This window comes from Ambystoma mexicanum, chromosome 10 (genome assembly GCF_040938575.1).
Source record: "Ambystoma mexicanum isolate Mex_15411 chromosome 10, UKY_AmexF1_1, whole genome shotgun sequence".
Lineage (NCBI taxonomy): Eukaryota > Metazoa > Chordata > Amphibia > Caudata > Ambystomatidae > Ambystoma > Ambystoma mexicanum.
In genome coordinates, this window is record NC_090932.1 from 1,227,978,487 (window position 1) to 1,227,992,922 (window position 14,436).

The 14,436-nt window shown below is 47.2% G+C and overlaps 1 protein-coding gene across 4 annotated transcripts in view; it reads left to right on the plus strand.

The window, feature by feature from the left end:
* Positions 1 to 14,436, plus strand: part of WSB2 (WD repeat and SOCS box containing 2) — a 263,989-nt gene that overhangs the window by 160,589 nt on the left and 88,964 nt on the right. The gene's annotated exons all lie outside the window — the stretch shown is intronic.

Genomic DNA, 14,436 nt, shown 5'->3' on the forward strand with positions numbered 1-14,436 from the left:
TTTTACTTGAAGTTGCTGAGATTAAGTATTGATTTGAGAGCACTCAATAAGCACGTGGAACCTGACTGGTATCCTCTCCCCAATCTCACAGGAATGCTTGGTACCGTAGGGGAGGCTGTATGGTTTTCCACTGACTTTAAATCAGCATACCATCAAATTAAATTGCATACTACATCAAAGACACATTAATGAAACCAGTCCATCTGATGTTGATATTGACGCAAATCGACAAAACGTGTGATGCAACGGTGCAAGTGTTAAACATTTTACTAGAGTTCTCAGGATCGCTTTGGAATACATCTGCACCAGAACTAGGTGTTGTCTTGAACCAAAGGGATGTTCCTCTCTTGGAACCAGGTAAGCAAAATGGTGTCTGGATGAGTCAATTTTTGAAGTCTTCGGGTACTTAATGTGCTAGGGTTACAGACTTCCCTTTAGACCAGAGCTTATTCCTCCTGGTCACACTGAATTACCTCTAGAATGTTCTCAATACTTCTAATCTGAGTAGAAGGGGAGTGGGTATAAATGCCTAGAAGACCTAGAGGTTTATGTATAACAAAGGTGTGCCTATCTTGGCAGTGGATAAACAAGTTGTCATGATGGGTCAAATTAAAGTGCACAAGGGTTATCCTATCTGATGAGGATATTGGTGTCTGTCAGGATCAACACATTCACAGGGATATAGTGCCAAGAAAGCTCTTTGGTCTAAATCAGTTAGCTTGGTAGAGCACCCAGCTTGCTATTTTGGCCTTAATCGGTTGCAGGGATATAGCACCTAGCTTGCTATTTGTGATCCATCCAACAGGACATTGCCTGGCTCATTTCTTACTGTTTAACTGGATGTGTTCCCTGGCTTTTCCTTCAGGGTTCTAGTGCCTAACGCTTCCTTCAGGGATCTCTTCCATCAGACCTACAGTGCCCAGCTCACTCAGGGGATATAGTGCCCAGGTCTGGTAGGGGTGTTTAGTTCTATTCTCTCAGGTTCCACAGCAGTGTAATAAGGCTTGTTAAGCCTCTGTAGGAATTTCAGCATCTTCAGCTTTCTCAGATTGCAATGCTCTGTACGCCCTCCTCACCTTCTCCACTCCATCAGATTTCTTGCACCCTCCTTGGTATCCTTGACATTCGGGCAGCTTCCTTGCCTCTTGATCACCAGGCATTGGTGGGAGCATTCCTGTGGGCCCTTTTGCAATTGTTTGACAAATAATTTGATACCTGTATTTTTGTTTGGACTAGTGTATTTCGTGCTCTAGATTTCACTAATCTATAGGAATATAGGCTTAATTACACAGCCAAATGACTTAATTTGGTGTTTCACTGGGGGGCTTTAAACATGGAATTTGATCTGTATGGCATAGACTGCTCACATGGCCTTTTCTTGTAGGGAGTTCATGTCTTAGTTGAACTTTAGATGCCTTGAGTGTTCATCTTAGATTGATGGTTTTGAACATGTGTTCAATGATTTTCCCCATCTAACATCTACTGTTCTTGGTTGGTGTTTGTCCTAGGTTTTCTCTGGAAGATTATTACTTTGGTCCTTGCTTAGTTCTTGTTCAGGCACTATTACCGACCAGGCTTCGTTGTGCCTGGGATTTATTTATTTTATTGAGCATGTGTAAGACGCTTTGTACAAAGGATTGTGTTTCATAAGCGCCACAAGGCTAAATGGGGAAGGGAACAGGGGGCAATAATAATAATGGCAGAAACAGTAATATACAATCGTGGTCCTACTAAGCCTTTGTGCCATTCGGACGTGCAAGTGCGTTGAGGAGAAGTGCAGGGGATGGGGATGGAAGGAGCAGCAGTGGAGTGTACAAGTGCTGGACGAGGGACCAGAAGGGAAGTGCAGAGGGGAGCCAAGGAGGAGAACTTCGGGCTAAGTGCTGGTACAGGCGACTCTCAAGGGTGGGATTTGAAGTCACCAAGCAGGGGCCCACAGGGCTGTGGGGGTCCGGGAGTGCTGGTATTGACTGGGAGGAACGGCCTGGGATCCTGTGAGATTAATACGGATCAGGCCACTGGTCACAGCGGCAGTGGGGTAATTTGCTGGGAAGGCAAGGGGTAGAAAAAAAGCAGTTTTGAGCAGTTTCCGGAACTTAAGAAGGTCCAGCTGAAGTCAGAGAGGGGCAGGGGGAGGCTGTTTTCCGAAGGGAGGCACGAGCCGAGTGGAGAGTGCTGCCCCTCACTGTCTACTTGGAGAAGCGTGTGCCAGGGAGTTGGAATTAGAGGAGTGTAGGGCTCTAGCATGTGAGTATTTAGGGGGGAAAGTTGGAGATGGCGTGGGACCAGAACCCAGAAGGCCTTGATGATGCAGAGGATCTTGAATTTGATCCTTGCAGCCACCGGGAGCCAGTGGAGAGATTTTAGGGCTGGAGATATTTTATGCTGTACTAGTGCTTTTTGGCAAATTCAAATGTAGGTGTGCTTTTTATTCTGTGCACCGATTGTCTTCCTTTGCACACCTCCTCCTCTGTGCTTTCCTGGCTGCTAGGCCACTTGGTGAATTCCTGTGCACTGTACAGCTCCCCTGCTTATATATCTCTCTTCCCCTCTATTCCCATGGCACGCCATCTCTCCTATCTTCTCTAACTGCTATTCTATCACTTATCCTACCTCTCTCACGAGGTCTGGAAGGAACAAGCTGAAAAAGCTCTCCTGGACTCTAATCCAGGCCTACCTATCGTTGACAATGACGCCAATGCCACTTCCAGACAGACTTATTGTGGACATCCTCTTCACTGTCCGCTCTCCTGACCTATCTCCTGTGGCGTGCCACAAGGATCTTGCTTTTCACCCACGTTGTATAATGTGTTCACCAAACCTCTCTTCAATATCTTGGACTATCTGGGTGTCACTTACACCAACTACGCCGACGACACCCAGATACTAATCCCCATCTCAGGTGACTACACGGCTGACTCCCTCGCTATCAATGTCATCTACCAGGTCATTCAGGCGTGGATGGCTCAACACGGACTCTGTCTTAATGATGAAAAGACAGAGCTCCTTATTCTTGGTTCGCCACAAAAACTTACCAAACTCGACCCTGCGTTGAAGTCCTTCATCATCGATGGGAATATTATCCCAACCACCAAGGACACAAAAACCCTAGGGATCTACATTGACTCGACCCTATCCCTGACCAGACAAACTAACTCAGTCTCTTCCGCAGCGGCATATACCTGCAAGCTTATTAAAGCCTGTCGCTCTTTCCTCTGCGCAACCAATTGTGTCACCCTGGCTAGAACTCTTGTATTATCCAAGATTGATTACTGCAATGCACTGTACCTAGGCACCCATTGCTGCAACCTAAACAAGTTACAAATTGTCCAAAACAATGCGATTAGAGCTACCCTCAACATTCCCAGGCGCCAACACATATCTGACACCAGACACAATATTCGCTGGCTCTCAGTCCCACACCGTATCTCCCTGAAAACCCTGGCTCTTACCCACAAATGCCTTCATGACCAAGCTCCCTGCTACATGGCCAACCAATTTGCCCTCCACAACTCCATTAGACCCCGCAGAATGGCTCATTTAAACTGCCTTGAGGTTCCACGTTTCAATCTCCAAAGATCAGGTGGAATTAGCTTCCCTATCTTGGCAGCTAAACTCTGGAACATGCTTCCTAATGAGCTTAGAGCAGAACCCTCATTCCCGAGATTCAAACACCTTACGAAAACCTGGCTGGCCGCCCAGGACATTTAGCTCTGTGTTCTCTGCTTAATTTGTACATGTATATATAATCTGCGTGTCCTCTCATTGCTATTATTATACCTGTAAATTCTGTATTATACTTGTAAACTTTGTAATTATGGTTCTGTTTGTTTTTCTTATGTTGCAACTAAGTGATGCGCCCGGTTGCCCCTGGGCCTGGTGCGCTATACAAATAAATAAAATACAAAAATACAAAATACAAATCACGGCCTCTTGTCAATCTATGGCCGAAACGATCGACGCCATCGTAATTGAGTGGAATACCACGCATATCATAATATGCAGGGATCTGAATTCCAAGTGCCCACATCCCAAAGATGCTGCCCTACAAACAGTGCCAGCGATGTTAACGGAAGCAAGAGGCCAAGCCTGGCTGAAATTGATGTCCTCAAGAAACCTACACAGCACAGCCTGGATTAAGGACTGGCAACTCCAAATTCTGACCTGGGAAAGAGGCTCCTCCATGGCTACTCTTGATTACATTTTCAGCTCTAAATGCCATGTCCTCAGAAATGGAATGCTATAAGGTGATCAAAACACATGCAAGTGTCCATAACATGCTCACCATAGGATGGTCCTCTATCTCCAGGGAAACCAGAACCTATACACCCTCGGTCGAGCCTAACCCCCAACAAACCCGACTGCGGATCACAGCTGCCAGCATTAGAGCCATGACTCAACAATATTCTACTGTGGGGGATCCCGCAACAATTTGTGAGACATTATCAAGACCCAACTATATTCCGCTCCTGATAAAGTACAAGACTAAGCAGAATGAGGCAAAGGCAAAGCCGCTTACCTACAACCATACATATGACAAAATAATAGCAGAAAAGAAAAAGGCTGTGAGAAAACAAACGCTATGCTAAAGTCGAAAATTCCAACTTGGGGTGGGAACGATGGACAAAAGAATTCAAGAGCTATAAATCCTGGATCAGACTACGAAGGGCAGCTCTTTACCAAAATGATGCCAAAACTATGATGAGAACTTTAGCAGCCAAAAAATCAGCTGACTTTTGGGCCCTGATCAACATCTTGCAAGGCAAAATAAGAACTAAGATGATCAACTCAGTTCCTGAAGCCGCCTGGGTCGAATTCTTCAGAGCTTTTTGCCCCTCCTACAACAAACACAATTTCTGACCTAGAATCCAGTCAGGCTCCTTGGACTGACCTCTCTGAAAAAACAGATATAAGTGCGGCTATCCAAAAGCTAAAAACATCCAGAGCTCCGGGCCCGGATGGTCTCACGAATTCTGACCTAAAAAAACACATCAATGAATGGACGGACTTCATTAGTCTTCTGTTCAGTCACTGCACCACAAGCAGACAGATTCCAGCGTCATGGACAAAAGTTACTGTTATTCCGATCTTCAAAAAAGGAAACAGAGAAGACCCGGCTAATTATCGGCCGATAGCCCTATTGGATATCATGGGCAAACTATTTGCCACGCTTCTTCTACATTTGCAGCGCTGGGCTAAAGCTGCGCCATGTGAGGACCCTTTCCAGCTGGGCTTTAAGAAAAACGGCGGTACTGCAGTGAATATCTTTATACTAAGCATTCTTAAGGCTAAAATAAAACTAGGAGCGCCAACAGTCTATGCAGCCTTTATTGAACTCTCGCAGGCGTTCGACAGAGTCGACAGAAGGCTTCTATGGAAAAAGCTGAAAGGTTGGAGCTGTCCAGAAGCTGTTCTACAGCCAATCATAGCTTTGCATTTGAACACCACCTTACATGTCCGCCTAAACCAACAAGGTACTCTCGCAAAAGAAATTCACGCCGAAAGAGGAGTGAAACAAGGCTGCCCAATGGCTCTGGCCCTCTTTGTAGCCTTCCTGGGAGAATTCGAAGACTCGGAGGAAGCTGCATGGAGTCTTCCACCAAAGATGGGCACCGTCAAGATGTCTCATATTCTCTATTCTGACGACATGATACTTTTAGATCAGACCCCTATAGGTCTTCAACGTCAGCTGGACAATCTGGCAGAATACATGGCTATTAACAATCTCACCATAAACAACAACAAAGCAAAAATCATGATCTTTACCAAAAACCGCCAACCTAAGAATTCACCTCACTCCTGGTCAGTGAACAAATGTCGAATCGAAGTCATCCCTCATTTCAAATTTCTAGGAGTCATCATTGATGGGACACCGCAGGAGACAAAAATGAAACTATATCTTTGGGACAAAGTCAAAAACCTGACTGCACAATTGAGGATGATTGATCGCAAGTTCGGCAAATTTTCACTAGTCCCAGCAATCAATTTCTATAAAGGCAAAATAGTACCTGCACTAACTTACGGCATGGACGCCACTATCAATATGCCTAGCTCACTAAGGCAGAAACTTGAGGGATGTATCTGGAGAACGATTCTGGGACTACCAAACTCGATCCCGATTGCGGCCGTCAGAAGAGAGTTGGGTCTATGTCACTGGGAGCCACTGTCAGTATCTCGTCTCTGGCCATTTACAGAAAGACGCTCATGCAGGATGGCCTTCCAATTTTCAATACCATCGCCAAAGAGCTAGAATCAATGAAATGTGAGCAGATTCAGAACTGGATCAATCGCCAACAAAACAAACTGGAAGAAGTGGCATGTAGCATTGAGGACTTAACATCGAACCCACAAAGAGTGAACCAGAAGTTGAAGAATCAGGACTGGATAATGACTGGGGAGAAAACTATTGCGATCAAGTTCCTGAAACTGCTGGCGTATTGTATAACATTTTCAGACAAAAAACTTAGGAGTATCTTCCTGAGAGCACTTCTAAATCTGCTCCACACCAGAGAGATTCTGGGGATAAGAAGCCTAACCAGTGTCAAAACATGCAGACTGTGCCTAATCGAGGGCTCTAAAGAAACAGTCCGTCAACTCCTGCTGAACTGTCCAACTCTCAACCAAGAACGCATAGCCATACTGTCACCTCTGTGGGTAAACTCTGTGCTGGTAGAAGAAGACACATGGTGGTGCCGCCTTATTTCGGGGGGAAAAGCACGCTGGCCAGTAGCCACATGCAAATTAATGGAAGTAGCTTTTACCAAAATAAACACAAAAGATCCCAACCGCCAACCAGAGACCAATTAAATCAAGACTTACACAACCAGATGGCATAGCTTATGCATTAACCTAGATGACAGTGCCCGGATGGAATTTAATTGTCTAACTCCTCCAGGCTGAACTTCCTTCCAGCATTTGGTTGCCTGCCAACCCCTTGTCAAGCACTACAAGGCTTGGAGAATTCTGAAAAACAAATAAACTAGTATTCCAATATTTCGGAAAATGCACGGATAAGCCCATACTTTCACTTTTTGCTCTTACAGCTATTCTTTCTTGTAAAAATCATTTTCTGTTTTTGATTATATACAAGTAAATAAAAATAAAATTAAAAAAATGTGTTTACGCTTCCCCCCGACCCCTCGACTCCCCTACTCAACAAGATAGTGCACAAGAAGCACCAGGAACAAGTCACAATGATACTGGTGGCTCCCATGTGGGCCCGCCAATCCTGGTTAGCTCATCTGATGGAGATGTCCAATCTCCTCCAATGAAACTGCCTTGGCCGTACAACATGTTGTCGTAAAACAAGGGGGAAACTCTTCACCCATGCCCGCAAACATTGAACTTGGCGGCCTGGCTCCTGAGGTCATAGAGTTCGGGCACCTGCAACTCCCTCAGAGATGTATGGACATACTCAGGGAGGCAAGAAAACCTAACACACGATATTGCAATTCCAGTAAGTGGAAACGTTTTGTTATCTGATGCAACTCTAAGAGCATCAACCCAATTGACTACTCTCCTACAAATATCGTTTTGTACCTGACCCATTTACTTGACTGAGGCCTAGTCGTTAACTCGCTTGAAGTTCACTTAGCTGCTGTTTCAGCCTACACTACATCACAACAAAAGGTGTTGTGGTGGAAGATACCAGTTATTACTCTCTAACCCGGATGGGACCTAATGTTACGCTCACCTGGTCTCTGAGGGGGCGTTGAGGCACGGTTGGAGCCCTCCCTGGACTGGACTCCTCTGGTTCAGGCTTCACCCCCAGCTGCGGTAGTGTGGACTGCTCTGGTTGCTGGCAATACCCTTGGGAGAAGGGAAAAGGCAATGGAAATGCTGCGGGTGAATTGCGATCCCCCTCAAACCCTTCATTCCAGAATGAGATGAACATGCGTTTTCCCATATGATTTCACCTGTTGTTTTGTAAGGATGAGCTCTCTGTCCTGCTTTCTCTCAGCAGGGGCGCCGTTGACGGACCAAGTTGCGTCACTGGTCCGTGTGCGTGGTGGCCCAGACCGGCTGTGACCAATCCTCCTTGAAGGTAAGTTTTTTTAGCAGTGATTATTGTCCGTGTCCTTTTGTATTGACTTTTCCCCAATGATTGTCTGCAATGTCCTTTTTCTCCCCTATAGATGTGAAGATGGCCACGTGGAGTCGCGGTGATGGAAGCAAGTTCAAACGGTCCCAGAGGGGATTTTGGAAGACCCGACTAGAAGGTAAGTTGAGTTTCCGGATGGGCGCAAGGTTTGTGTGTTGCGCAGCCAAGCGTTAAAAGTTTATGCAGTTGCTAACCTTGTGCGTTCGGTCATCCTTGCAGGTTCGGCCTGACGGCGCTTGATGGCGAGCGGTTATCCGAGGACCTGTCGGCTGCCAGATGGATGGATGGATCTGTGAGGATGGTGAGTCGGAAGATATCTCCCGTGTTGTTGGGGGCCCGAAACAGGTAAGGATGCGAGGCGCTGCAGGCGTTGGATTTGCAGAGACAGGTAAGATGCGAATGAACTGCATAGTTGGAATCGGGTAATCGGCGCTTCGAGCGATGGCATGGCTGGACTCGGGTAAGATGCGCGCTGTAGTTGTAGAGTGGAGATCAGGTTAGCTGCGCTTCGACCGATGGTGTATCTGAATCAGGTAGGTGCGCGCTGAAGATGGAGTTCCAGAGGCTGAAGAGAAGCGTTCAGAGCTGGAAACAGCTAAGAAGCTGTAGACAGCGGTAAGCGTTACGCTGCACACAGCGGACTAACGCGAAACGCCAGCATGCGGGTGGGGCCTGCTTTTATAGCCTGGCCCCAGCCACTCCCCTTAAGCCCCGCCATGTGGCCCCATCTTACCACTCCCTCAGACATCTGCACGTGCTTCCAATGCTTCTGTATGGCCACGCCCATCCTGGATGCACGTGCCTTGGGCACACTGTGTGCAGAGCACACTTTCACATGAGCCTGGCGCCAAAGGTGCCAGGACTGGGTCAATTTGGATCCTGTAGGGCATAAAGGTAATGGCCCTTGACCAGTGGCCATGACACCTAAACGTGTTGTTGACTAAACTTATGGGGTCTCCTTTCGAGCCCATGCATGAAGCAAGTCTCAAAGATCTCACCTACAAAACTGCCTTCTTAATAGCCATTACCTCCATTAGGAGAGTCGGTGAACTACAAGCGCTCTCAGTTCTAAACCTCTTTGTAACAGTTCACAAAGATAAGGTGGTTCTGCGCGCTCACCCTAGGTTTGCCGCCAAATTCATTTCAAAGTTCCATGTGAACCAACCCATAGAACTACCAATGTTCTTTCAAAACCCCTCAAACATGGGAGAAAGAAGCCTGCACACACTGGATGTACGCAGAGCAGTCATGTTTTACATGGAAAGAACTCGACCACTAAGGAAAACAAATCTGTTTTTCGTTTCAGTGGCAGTAGGAAGGAGAACCTGTCTCCAAATCTACTATCTCTAAATGGATTGTCAAATGCATCACACTCTGTTAGACTCTTGCTAAGAGAGATCTGGCCTTCAAGTCTAGAGCACATTACTCGAGGCACTGGGGCTTCCATAGCATTCATTGCAAATGTCCCCCTAGAGTCCATTTGCAAAGCGGCAACCTGGAGTTCTGTACACACACCTTTACAAAACACTATTGCCTAGACACTCATTCTAGGTCTGATTCTCAGGTGGGACAAGCAGTACTAAGACATCTTTTCTCTACTGTTCCTTCTCACATGCCACCCCCAACTCCGGGTACTGCTCGCTAGTCTATGCACAGCATATGATTCTAAGCAGATTAACAAGCATCAGAAGACCTGCATTACGAACCGTAAAAGCATTTATGATGATTGTATCTGTTTAGATTCACATGCGCCCACCCTTCCTCCCCGCTCGGATGGAAGGAACATGGACATCTTACTTCTTTCTCTCGTTTCTGTACTCACCCGCGTTAGTCATAGGCTCCCTCACGGCAGAAAAAATACAATCAGAGGGACCTCTGCGCATGAGGGATTTTGGGTACACTACACGTCACAATAGGGATAGTGTTACAGACACACCTATGCCGACGTCCCCTTTCGATTCTCGAAAGACAAGATGCAATACTCTGCGGTGACCACTGAATGTCGGATTATATGCACTGCATGTGAATCTAAGCAGATACAATCATCAGAAATGCTTTTACGGTAAGTAATGCTTGTCATCTTCATCAGGTCTGTGGCATAAGTGTCTTCACCTTGATCCCAAGATGTCAGTTATCCTTCATACTTTCGAAAAGCAAAACCTCTGCATGCCCAAATAGGGAATTTCCACATCTCTCAACCCGGGGGAAGGCAAAGGGACAACATGGCCAAAGGACAGAACAAAACACTTTGTGGCATGCCCATTTTCAGCACTGGCCACAGTCTTGGGCTAAACGCTGTAGGGTCCATAAAAACAAAGTAAAAATACTTTGAAAGTAAACTGCTGCCACCAGTTTGTCCTAGGCACACTTGTAAAAACATCAACCAAATCATTAGATGATGGCTAAGGCCATAAAACAAAAGGACCTCTATGTGCGGTACTGGAAGGTACTTGGCACATAGATAAAATGTTACCAAGAAATAACATATAGTCAAAAGCTAAGAGAAACCTAGTTTCCTAGTACTGAGCCTGACGGACGGGTCAGTTTCCCCATAACAAGTTAGTGAAAGCCCAGAGGAGTGCAGCTCATGGTTGTGCTCCACTGGAAAAAGTCACTTTAGGTAAGTCAAACCAAAAGTTTGTGGGGGTTCACAAATGAAGGTAAAATTGCACATAAGGGAAATCTTTCCTAACAAAGGTCATTCCCCATTTTAATGTTAAAATATCCCCCGACAATGAGGAGGCTATTGGCTTTTAAACCCGGGAGAGCACACCCATCAATGTATGTTGTCAGAGTCCCCAATCTGTTAGCCTCAGATTTATGAGGACTTTTGTAGAAATTGATAATTGGCAGTGGATGGCCTTTACTCGGAATAATGTCAGTGTGCTGTAAACAAAGTGACTCGGGATTCTGAACCTTCATTCCCCCTTCAATTGATGCCTTTACAAACAATCCCCCATAGCGACAGCCGCGTTTGTTCCTAGAGGCGGCCACAAAGAAATATCTAAAGCCATCCACAAAAAGCTCCCCTTCTGGTTCAAGCCAGGCTTCCTGCAGGAGTACAACATCGAAAGATTTGAAGAATGAAGTTGTTTCCTGGTCCTGGAATGTTTTCTTTGCGCCAGCGATGTTCCATGAAACCAAAGACAGTCAATCATTCACTGTATTTGCTGGGCCCACCCTTGCAGGCCCAAAATCTGATTCCGAATCCCCCCTGCCCCCCAAAGAAACACTCTGATCCCTGAGCCTGCTACAATTCAGTCAATCGATTTCCTCAATGGTCGACAAGACCGTGTAGCGGTTCTCAACCACAACAGCCCCTCTATTCAATACCGACAATTTTGGCTTGGAAAAAGTAGGGGTTGTAAAGAATGCTGAATTAGATACCGACTCATTCTCTTTTCACATACCCTCCTCTCCCTGGTAGAGGACGCAGCCAGACACTGAATTGGGTTCCACAGTAAATCCAATGGGATAAATATGAGCCAAAGGAACAAAGCTACCCCTTAACGTTTCACCTTGGAAAGTCGACATTCAAGAGAGATTTGCATTACTCAAATATCACAGCAGTGAGAGTGTAGCCAGGGTAACAACCACGCAAGCACCCTCAGGTTTTTCCGGGAGCGACCCACCCAACCCATTAAGATAGACTGTGGATTGAGTTCAGGCCCCTGAAGATTGTGATTTACCCAATGGCTGAACTTATTCAGCGGGCAACTGTGGGAATCTGCCCCGTTGGTACCACTGGAACTCCTTCTATCACCCCTACCAGAGGTACGCCTCATGGGGCATATCCAACAGCTCAGAATTACTGCAGCTTCAAGTGGGTCGCTGTGGGTGGCGAGCCATCTGCCTCACCCACCCTGGCACCCAGCTACAGCCTTCATGAGCCATGCGGAACAGGCAGGGAAATATCCGCCTTAACTGCATGCTGCATCGCAGGACGCTGGGCACTGTCACTCACTATAGGAGCACCAACCCTTGTTCCCCTGTACTATGCCCTCCCCCTTTGGGACCATACCTGAACCATCTCATTTTCCTCTAAAAGGTCCCGTTTACTGGAGTCTTCTATAACGGCCAAGGAGCCCCTGGTGATTACTTTAAAGCAGCAAGTTCAGTACTGTCTGCAGTTTTCATCGAGCATGTCCTCCAAGTGTTTGAACTCCTTGTCCATGGATTCAGTGCTTTCCTGGGCTGACGCATTAAGTATGGTAACCTCTTCTATCCCTTTGTTTCTTGCGGCACCTGTAGATTGTTATGGCCTAGTCAAGCAGCCTTGCCAGCATATGCAGGGCCCTCTCAACCCATGATCAATTCAGTGGGGACAGGCATATCAATAACATGTTTCTGCCCCAGTAAACCTGTGACTGCCGCAAGTGGTAGACAACCACTCAACCTTCCCCACTCATTATGCCCCAGAGTTGCTGCTTTGATAGCACGTTCAGTGACCAGAATATGCTCCTCACTTCCCTGCCATTTCCTTCAGGTATAAATTCTAAAGATGATTGGGACATCTGGGCCCCTCCATCACACCCCCTTTCTGATAGTCTGTGCTTTCTCAGCCTTTTTGACCTTTCCTAGACAACGTTTGACCATGGTGACGTTTAGGCACAGGAGGGGGGGACAACAAGACCAACAAGTCCAATAGATCCAAAAAAGATGGCTTGGTCTTCCACCCTCCTACTCCAATCGCCAATCCAATATCAGGTCCTATGACCAAGTATGCGCAAACATATTGTTGCAGCCAAGCAAAACCTAAAATCAGCTACCAAAAAAGAAGTCATTGTAAAATCCAATTGTCCAAGTTCGAAGTTTGCTTAAGGTGTGACTGATCTAGATCCAATTGGGCCACAGAACCACGGAAACATAAAACCACTAAACATTTGTTGTAGAGTCCACAAACGGTGAGGAACATCCAAGAGCTCAAGGGGAAGCCAAAGTCTGACTCCTGCCCCTCAACCTGTGTGAGAGTTCCGGTTTCACGAATTTCCCCGTTTTCCACATAAGGGCGTGCCCCACCATAACAAGCACAGTAAACGCAGCCTACTGACAAGATGTGCAATTGCCACCCGGACCTCAAAACCTCGCAAAACGATTAGGTGTAGCTCCTAATCCAGTCCTCAAGGTCACGGCTCCCTGCTCAGTACTCGCTCAAAATCCTGAGGTCCACTGTGTTTTCTAATGCCTTTGACTGGCTCCCAGGGTTTCCAGGCTTCCCTGCTTGCTTGCCCCAGCTGGTTATGTCATGGGAAGGCAGACAATCAACAAGCTTGATGCCGAGCTGAGGGCAAGGCTGAGGCAGACGGGGCTCACACAACGCTTAACAAGTTGCGGCTGAATATTGGACCAATACACCATGGGGCCAGTACACCAGAGGTGAGACAAGGGGCAGCAGGGAAACGCCTGTCCCGCCAGCCGCTGTTGACTGGGGCTGCGAGGGGGAGTTTAGATGTGATACCACCTCTTCCGGATCCAGGGCTCTTGATAGGGAGACTGACAGGACTATTGTCAGGTTCAGGTGTTCCCTTCACCCCTTCCGAGTCACTCCAATCCCCTTCCTCCTCACCTGTGAGTTCTGAATGTAAAGTTCCTCCGAACCGCTTCTTCCACAGCTCTTCTTTCTTCTTTCCTTTTTTTTGTGGAAGGGATCTGCCCCAAAGGGAAGCCATCCTGACCCCAAAATAGAAGGTCCGGGGGGCCCCTCCTCTGGTTCAGACCAGAGGGGAAAAAGCCGTTGGCACAAAAAAACCCTTTGTAATGGTCTCTGGTGGTCTTCACACTTGATATTGCAGAAGGTAAGTTCCAAATTACAGGGATGAGATGCCGGCAGGAATATGGCATACAGTAAGGAGTGGAGTGGAGGAGTCTAGAGAGGTACCCGGGGGCAAGCCCAAAGACAGACCGCAAAGCACTGTATCTAAGACAGAGAGGGAGAGCAGGAAGAAAGGGAAGGGAAAAGGGAAAAAGATCCCTGCGAAACCTGGTGGGAGCCCTCGAGTGCCAGGAGTGAGAGGGCAAAAAGATAGACAGGAGGAAGGGCGCCAGCAGCAGGGAAAAGAAAGCCGGAGCCGAGAAAAGGCGCAGGGAAGCACGCCGAGGAAGAAAATCTACGAGCGCTCCAACCCGAAAGCCTGACGCGAGTAGGTTGCAACGCGCAGACTTCCGGGTTGGAGCGGCTAAAAACGGTCCTCCCCGGCGGCCGGCCGAAAAGACTAGACCGCCGCTGAGCGTTGCATGAAGACGTGGCGGAACGGCTAATGGCCGCTCCATGCACACCAGTCACGGCGGTGTGTGACAACTATGGACACTGCCAAAATTATTTTTCTAGTAGTACC